This window comes from Neodiprion lecontei, chromosome 5, assembly GCF_021901455.1.
Source record: "Neodiprion lecontei isolate iyNeoLeco1 chromosome 5, iyNeoLeco1.1, whole genome shotgun sequence".
In the NCBI taxonomy this organism is placed as follows: Eukaryota; Metazoa; Arthropoda; class Insecta; order Hymenoptera; family Diprionidae; genus Neodiprion; species Neodiprion lecontei.
In genome coordinates, this window is record NC_060264.1 from 10,726,516 (window position 1) to 10,732,626 (window position 6,111).

General features: G+C 36.9%; 1 pseudogene; it reads left to right on the forward strand.

Moving 5' to 3' along the window:
• The first annotated feature begins 931 nt into the window (after window positions 1–931).
• On the forward strand, window positions 932–2,622 carry LOC124294718 (annotated as a pseudogene).
• Window positions 2,623–6,111: the final 3,489 nt, after the last annotated feature.

A 6,111-nucleotide genomic window follows, 5' to 3' on the forward strand; every position in this document is an offset into this window, starting at 1 on the left:
GAAATTGATCAACTAATTATGGAAATGATAGCCATCGATTTGAAACCATTTTCCTGCGTAGAAGATCGAGGTTTCAAAAACCTATTAAAAAAGTTAGCTCCCGATTATGAGCCACCATGTAGGACCACTTTTTCACGCAGTCTTGCTCCGATTTTATACCACAAAACAAAACAGAGGCTAATTAATGACTTGAAACAAGATTTAGAATTGGGTATAATGAGCCTATCATTTACCACCGATTGTTGGAAATCAAGAGCCAACGATTGTTACATATCTTTAACACTACATTACTTAACTGTTGACTATGTTCCTAAAAATATAATGTTAAATATCGAGCAGTTATTGGATCGTCATACTGGCAGCAATCTTAAAACACACTTGAAGAAAATGATGGACGAGTGGGATTTATCAGATATTGAGAATATCCCGATATTTTTCATTACAGATAATGCTCGAAACATATCATTAGCGACTTCTCAGTTGAGCGACAGCCACCTATACTGCTTCGCGCATACTCTTCAACTTGTGTTGAAAGCTGCGGAATCGCATACTCCTGGTGTCGGAGAATTATTAGCCAAGGTAAATTTGATCATTAATTGTAAATTTAGGTTTATTGTACTACTAAAACCAAAAGAAGGCATAAAAAACTTTTTTTCAATCAACTTGGATATTAAAAACGTGAGAATATGTACTCACGACATAAAAAAGAATTTGTTTTTTTTACCCACTTTCGGCTGTAGTTACGCAATATATTAGTTTACCAATTATTAACGTTTAAGCTTCCATTCCATTCCAGTTTCGAAAAATTGCCGGCCATTTTCATCGGTCGGATCCAGCACGACAGAAATTCGAAGGGGCTCAAAAGGCGCTAAATTGTCAACCTTTGCAGTTGGTTCAAATGGTGGTCACCAGGTGGAACTCAGAATACGAGATGTTGGAAAGAATGCAAAAACTTCAAAAACCTTTGTCTCACGTTCTTGCTGATTCTACCGACACTGAGTCTGTATCTGGTATCGAATGGTCTAAAATAAATTGCTTACTGAAGGTAATGAAGCCGTTATATGACGCCACACAAATATCATGTGGAGTTAAATATCCGACTTTATCAATGGTAAAACCATTGCTGTTTGGGATAACAAATGGTCTGAATAGTATCGAATTTGACTACGACGATGCATCGGAAATGGGACGAGAATTTATAGATAATATCTTGAATGGTCTAGATGTCAGATTTTGTGAGGTTGATCGTGATATTATTTTTAAAAAAAGCACTCATCTGGATCCCCGGTACAAAAATTATTTTTACAAAGAAGAGGAAGTAAAAGAAATAGAAGATGATATAAAGCTTGAAATTATGAGATTCTAGATGCCAGACAATGATTCTCATGAACTTAATGTTTTGACCAGAGAACGTAAGTTTTTACAATGAGTCACTCACTTTTTGAGATTACTTTTGTGATACAAATTTGTTTATTTTTATACTGTATGTTTATTTTTTTTACATATATCATTGATTCAAAATTTCGTACAACCAAATTAGGAAATCATTTACGTTGAAATTCGTAATTGAAATTAAAAAAATTTACCGATTGTACCTTTTTTTAGCTAAAAATACTTTACCTAACAAATAGACAAAATTAATTGCTTTTGCAACCAAATGTATTTTGCTTTTTTCTTTTAATGCGTCATGATAAATACATTTTTTTACTTACTAAATCTTAATTTACAATTAATCAGAAAATTAACATTCGACTCAATCGGAAAATAATGTTAATAAATATACAATGATTTATTTATTTTAAATTTCAGATAGTGGAAACCAGTATTCGGGATTTTGGAGTTTCATGAAACGACCAACAATTAACGCAAGAGAAAAAAATTTAGAGACTTTGCGTAATGAAATATTGCAGGAAATGGTGGTGTATCTAAACTGTGGTTTGATAAATCCTCAGCAAGATCCACTCATTTGGTGGCGACAAGAAAAAAATAAATATCCCCGATTATCACTTATGGCGAGAAGATATTTAGGAGTACCTTGTACTTCTGCTGAAAGTGAAAGATTATTTTCCACTGTTGGTGATATTGTATCTGATAAACGAACTTCATTATCACCAGATTCAGTATCGTATTTATTATTTTTGAACAAAAATGTGTAGCAAATTTTCATACTAATTGTTCTATTTGTGTAATTATATTTAATAGTTTAAATAAAATGTATACTAATTGTTAATTTCTTATTTGAATATTGAACATAACAAACTCCGAATTCAAAATATTCGAAAATTTGCTAATTATATAATAATTCGCGAATAATTCGGAAAAAATTCGAATTATTCGAAATTTTTCGAATTATTCGAAACTTTTCGAATTATTCGGGAACTTTCGAATAATTCGAATTTTCGAATTATTCGATTCGAGTTTCGAATCGAATATTAATATTCGATTCGGAACGAATAATTCGTAAGTTCGAATTATTCGCACACCCCTAATAACTAATGGAATACACCGTTTCAAAAATAATATTTTCGGCATACTTCATATACATTCTTTTGTACTAACTGACCAGATGGCGACACCGCAATAAGATGGGCTGGGAAAGTCGATGATGATGATGATCCGTAAACTTTAATGCGCAAGAATTTATTGTGGGGGAAGGTGTGGTTGGTATACATATGGATCGCGAGCCTATTCAACACGTTGAATTGTTCTTATAGTTTTCCTATCGCGAACTTCAGTATCCATGGTACGTGAAACTTATAAAATCTACATCGAACGTGGTGGATCTAAATAAAATCAGCCTCGTCTGTTGCCTGGGAACGCTGCCCACTAACAGTATGTTGGATCTGGAGGTTTGGTAGGAGTACAACGTGACGAGGGTAAGACGCGTACGGCTCGAGTATTCTGCTCGCGCTGAATGAGCAATTCGGAATATCTCTGTCTCCTCGAATCGTAAGTCTCATGAAACATGATGTGGTGCAATTCAACGAAATGCAGAAGACGATAATCGAGAGCATTCTACGAATGAAATCTCATGGAGGCGAATACAACAAATTTGAATTTGTGTGTGACGGATGAGCATAGTCAGCAAAAGCATAGAAAAAGATATCTCAAGAATAGTATGCTCTCTCGGGGAAATATCAGCTGTTAGTCGGTGTCGCTGATGGCTTGGAAATTTGTTTCCCCCCACAGGTTCCATTTAAATTCCCGAAGCATTGCAAATAAAAGCGAACGTGGCAGAAACCGAGTCGTCAGTCTTGCATCAATATTCATACACGAAAAATTAACACTGTTCCATCTTGCAATATGGAGATGATCATGGACATTCAAAGTTTCGTTCGCCCCGACGATAAATTTATTCTGAAGGAACTTTGCATCATAAACATAAACGCATTGGGTTTGAGTCGCATCCTTTTCGAACCACCGCACGCTTGGACAGATCTGCCGGCTGGACACAAAGATACTGAGGCTTGGCTAACACACAATTTTCATGGGATACCATGGAATGCGGGACTCGAACCTTATGCTGAGGTGCAGAAAGTTGTAACAAAGGCTGTTAAATATGCATGCTACGTATATGTCAAAGGTGAGGAGAAGAAACGGTGGCTGACGAAGATCGTTGACGGTGCAAAACAAGTAGTAAACATGGAAGATCCACACATTTCACCACCATCACTGGAAAAACTGAAACATATGGAAGAAGCGGGTTGGTGCGATGATTATCATGGAAATGTTTCAACGGATACAACTGTGCCTTCGAAAATGTTCAGCGGTTGAAGAAGTGGTCTGTAAAGGAGTGCATGGGGTCTCTCGCGAAATCGTTCTGTCTATTCAACGAATTGGGCGGTTTAAAGAAAATGAGGACTGAAAACATCGCCAATTTGCCAAGGGAATTGATTCTTACGTTCGCATCAAATTCAATCGACGCGGTGTGGGATAAGCTGCTAGAGAATATGCAAATGGACGCCAACATCGCCGGCCACCGCACATTTTCCCTACATTATAAGTCAACTGATTCCGGTAGTCATGCGTTCAATAGTTCAACTTCCATTGTTAAAGATTGTCTGCAATGCTGCTATACGACAAAATGTTAATTTTACGCGTGGAAAAAAGAGATATTAATAGAATTCATTGTGGTGATGTATATATACTGGGTGTCCCATTTTAATCTTACATCTAAATTATCTCGAAAAATATTGCTCTGATCAAATTTTGTTTGGAACAAAAGTTTTAGAGTTCAAAGGGGGACGTTCAAAAAAAATTTTGTTGAAGGTCCCAAATTTACAATAGCGACGCTACGATGGCTGACATGGTTTTTTTTAAGGGAAACCTAACTTTTTTTTATGACAAAACAATGCATTGCATTGAAACTAACAACTTTTGTAAGAAACATTTTTCGATTCAGATTGTGGTTTTCATGTTGGAACTCCATTTTTGACTATTTAGCGCTTGGGTTGTTTGGGTTTGTTTGGGTTTGTTTGGGTTCGTTTGGGTTTGTTTGGGTTCGTTTGGGTTTATTTGGATTTGTTTGGGTTTTGTATGGTACCTTCCGGACAGCGCTAAATAGTCAAAAATGGAGTTCCAACATGAAAACCACAATCTGAATCGAAAAATGTTTCTTACAAAAAATGTTAGTTTCAATGCAATGCAATGTTTTGTCATAAAAAAAAGTTAGGTTTCCCTTAAAAAAAACCATGTCAGCCATCGTAGCGTCGCTATTGTAAATTTGGGACCTTCAACAAAATTTTTTTTGAACGTCCCCCTCTGAACTCTAAAACTTTTGTTTCAAACAAAATTTGATCAGAGCAATATTTTTCGAGATAATTTAGAATATAGAGGTGTGTTCAAAAAGTAAGGTGACTTTTCTAATTTCGCGGGCTATGTCCGTTCGATCTTCGATTTTTTTTTATGTTATGTTGGTACACTTGTCCCGAACATCTGTACACAGTTTCAAGTGTATAGCATGTTTAGTTTGTTTTTGACAGATACAAAGGTGAGACGTATTTTGGTGTGCTCGGCGATTTTTTGCTATCAAGAAAAATGGATCAAAGAATTTGCATCAAATTTTGTGTAAAAAATGGAATTAAGTGCTCCAAAACACTTGAAATGTTGACAGTGGCATACGGTGAGTCTACTCTTAGTAAAAAAAACGTTTATAAGTGGTACAAGCTCTTCCAAGATGGCCGAGAAGATGCCAATGACGAACCTCGCTCTGGACGCCCCAGCACGTCAACAACAGATGAAAACGTTGAAGCAGTGAAGAAAATTGTTTTTGAAAATCGTCGAATCACTATCAGAGAAGTTGCTGAGGATGTTGGCATATCGGTTGGCTCGTGCCATGAAATTTTTTCGGATGTTTTGGGTATGAGACGTGTGTCAGCGAAGTTTGTTCCGAAACTGCTTAATTTTGACCAGAAGAATCGTCGCATGAGCATCGCTCAGGAGCTGTTGAATGACGTCAATGATGATCCTGATTTACTCAAAAGGGTCATAACTGGTGACGAATCATGGGTATATGGTTATGACATCGAAACCAAAGTCCAATCGTCCCAGTGGAAGAGCCCAGGAGAGCCAAGACCGAAAAAAGCACGCCAAGTTCGATCAAATGTCAAGGTTTTGCTCACTGTTTTCTTCGATTACCGTGGCGTAGTGTATCAGGAGTTCTTACCAAAAGGTCGTACGGTCAATAAAGAGTATTACCTTGAAGTTATGCGCCGTTTGCGAGAAGCAATACGAAGGAAACGTCCGGAATTGTGGAAAAACAATTCGTGGCTTTTGCATCACGATAATGCACCTGCTCACTCATCGTTGCTTGTGAGAGGTTTTTTGACCAAAAACAACACCACAATCATGCCTCAGCCACCATATTCACCGGATTTGGCCCCATGCGACTTTTTCCTGTTCCCAAAACTGAAGAGACCTATGAAAGGACGGAGATTTGCAACGATTGAGGAGATAAAGACTGCATCGCTGGAAGAGCTCAAAGCTATACCAGAAAGTGCTTATCAGAAGTGCTTTGAGGATTGGAAAAAGCGTTGGCACAAGTGTATTATATCTGAGGGGGATTACTTTGAAGGGGACAACATAAATATTGATGAATAAATAAATAGTTTT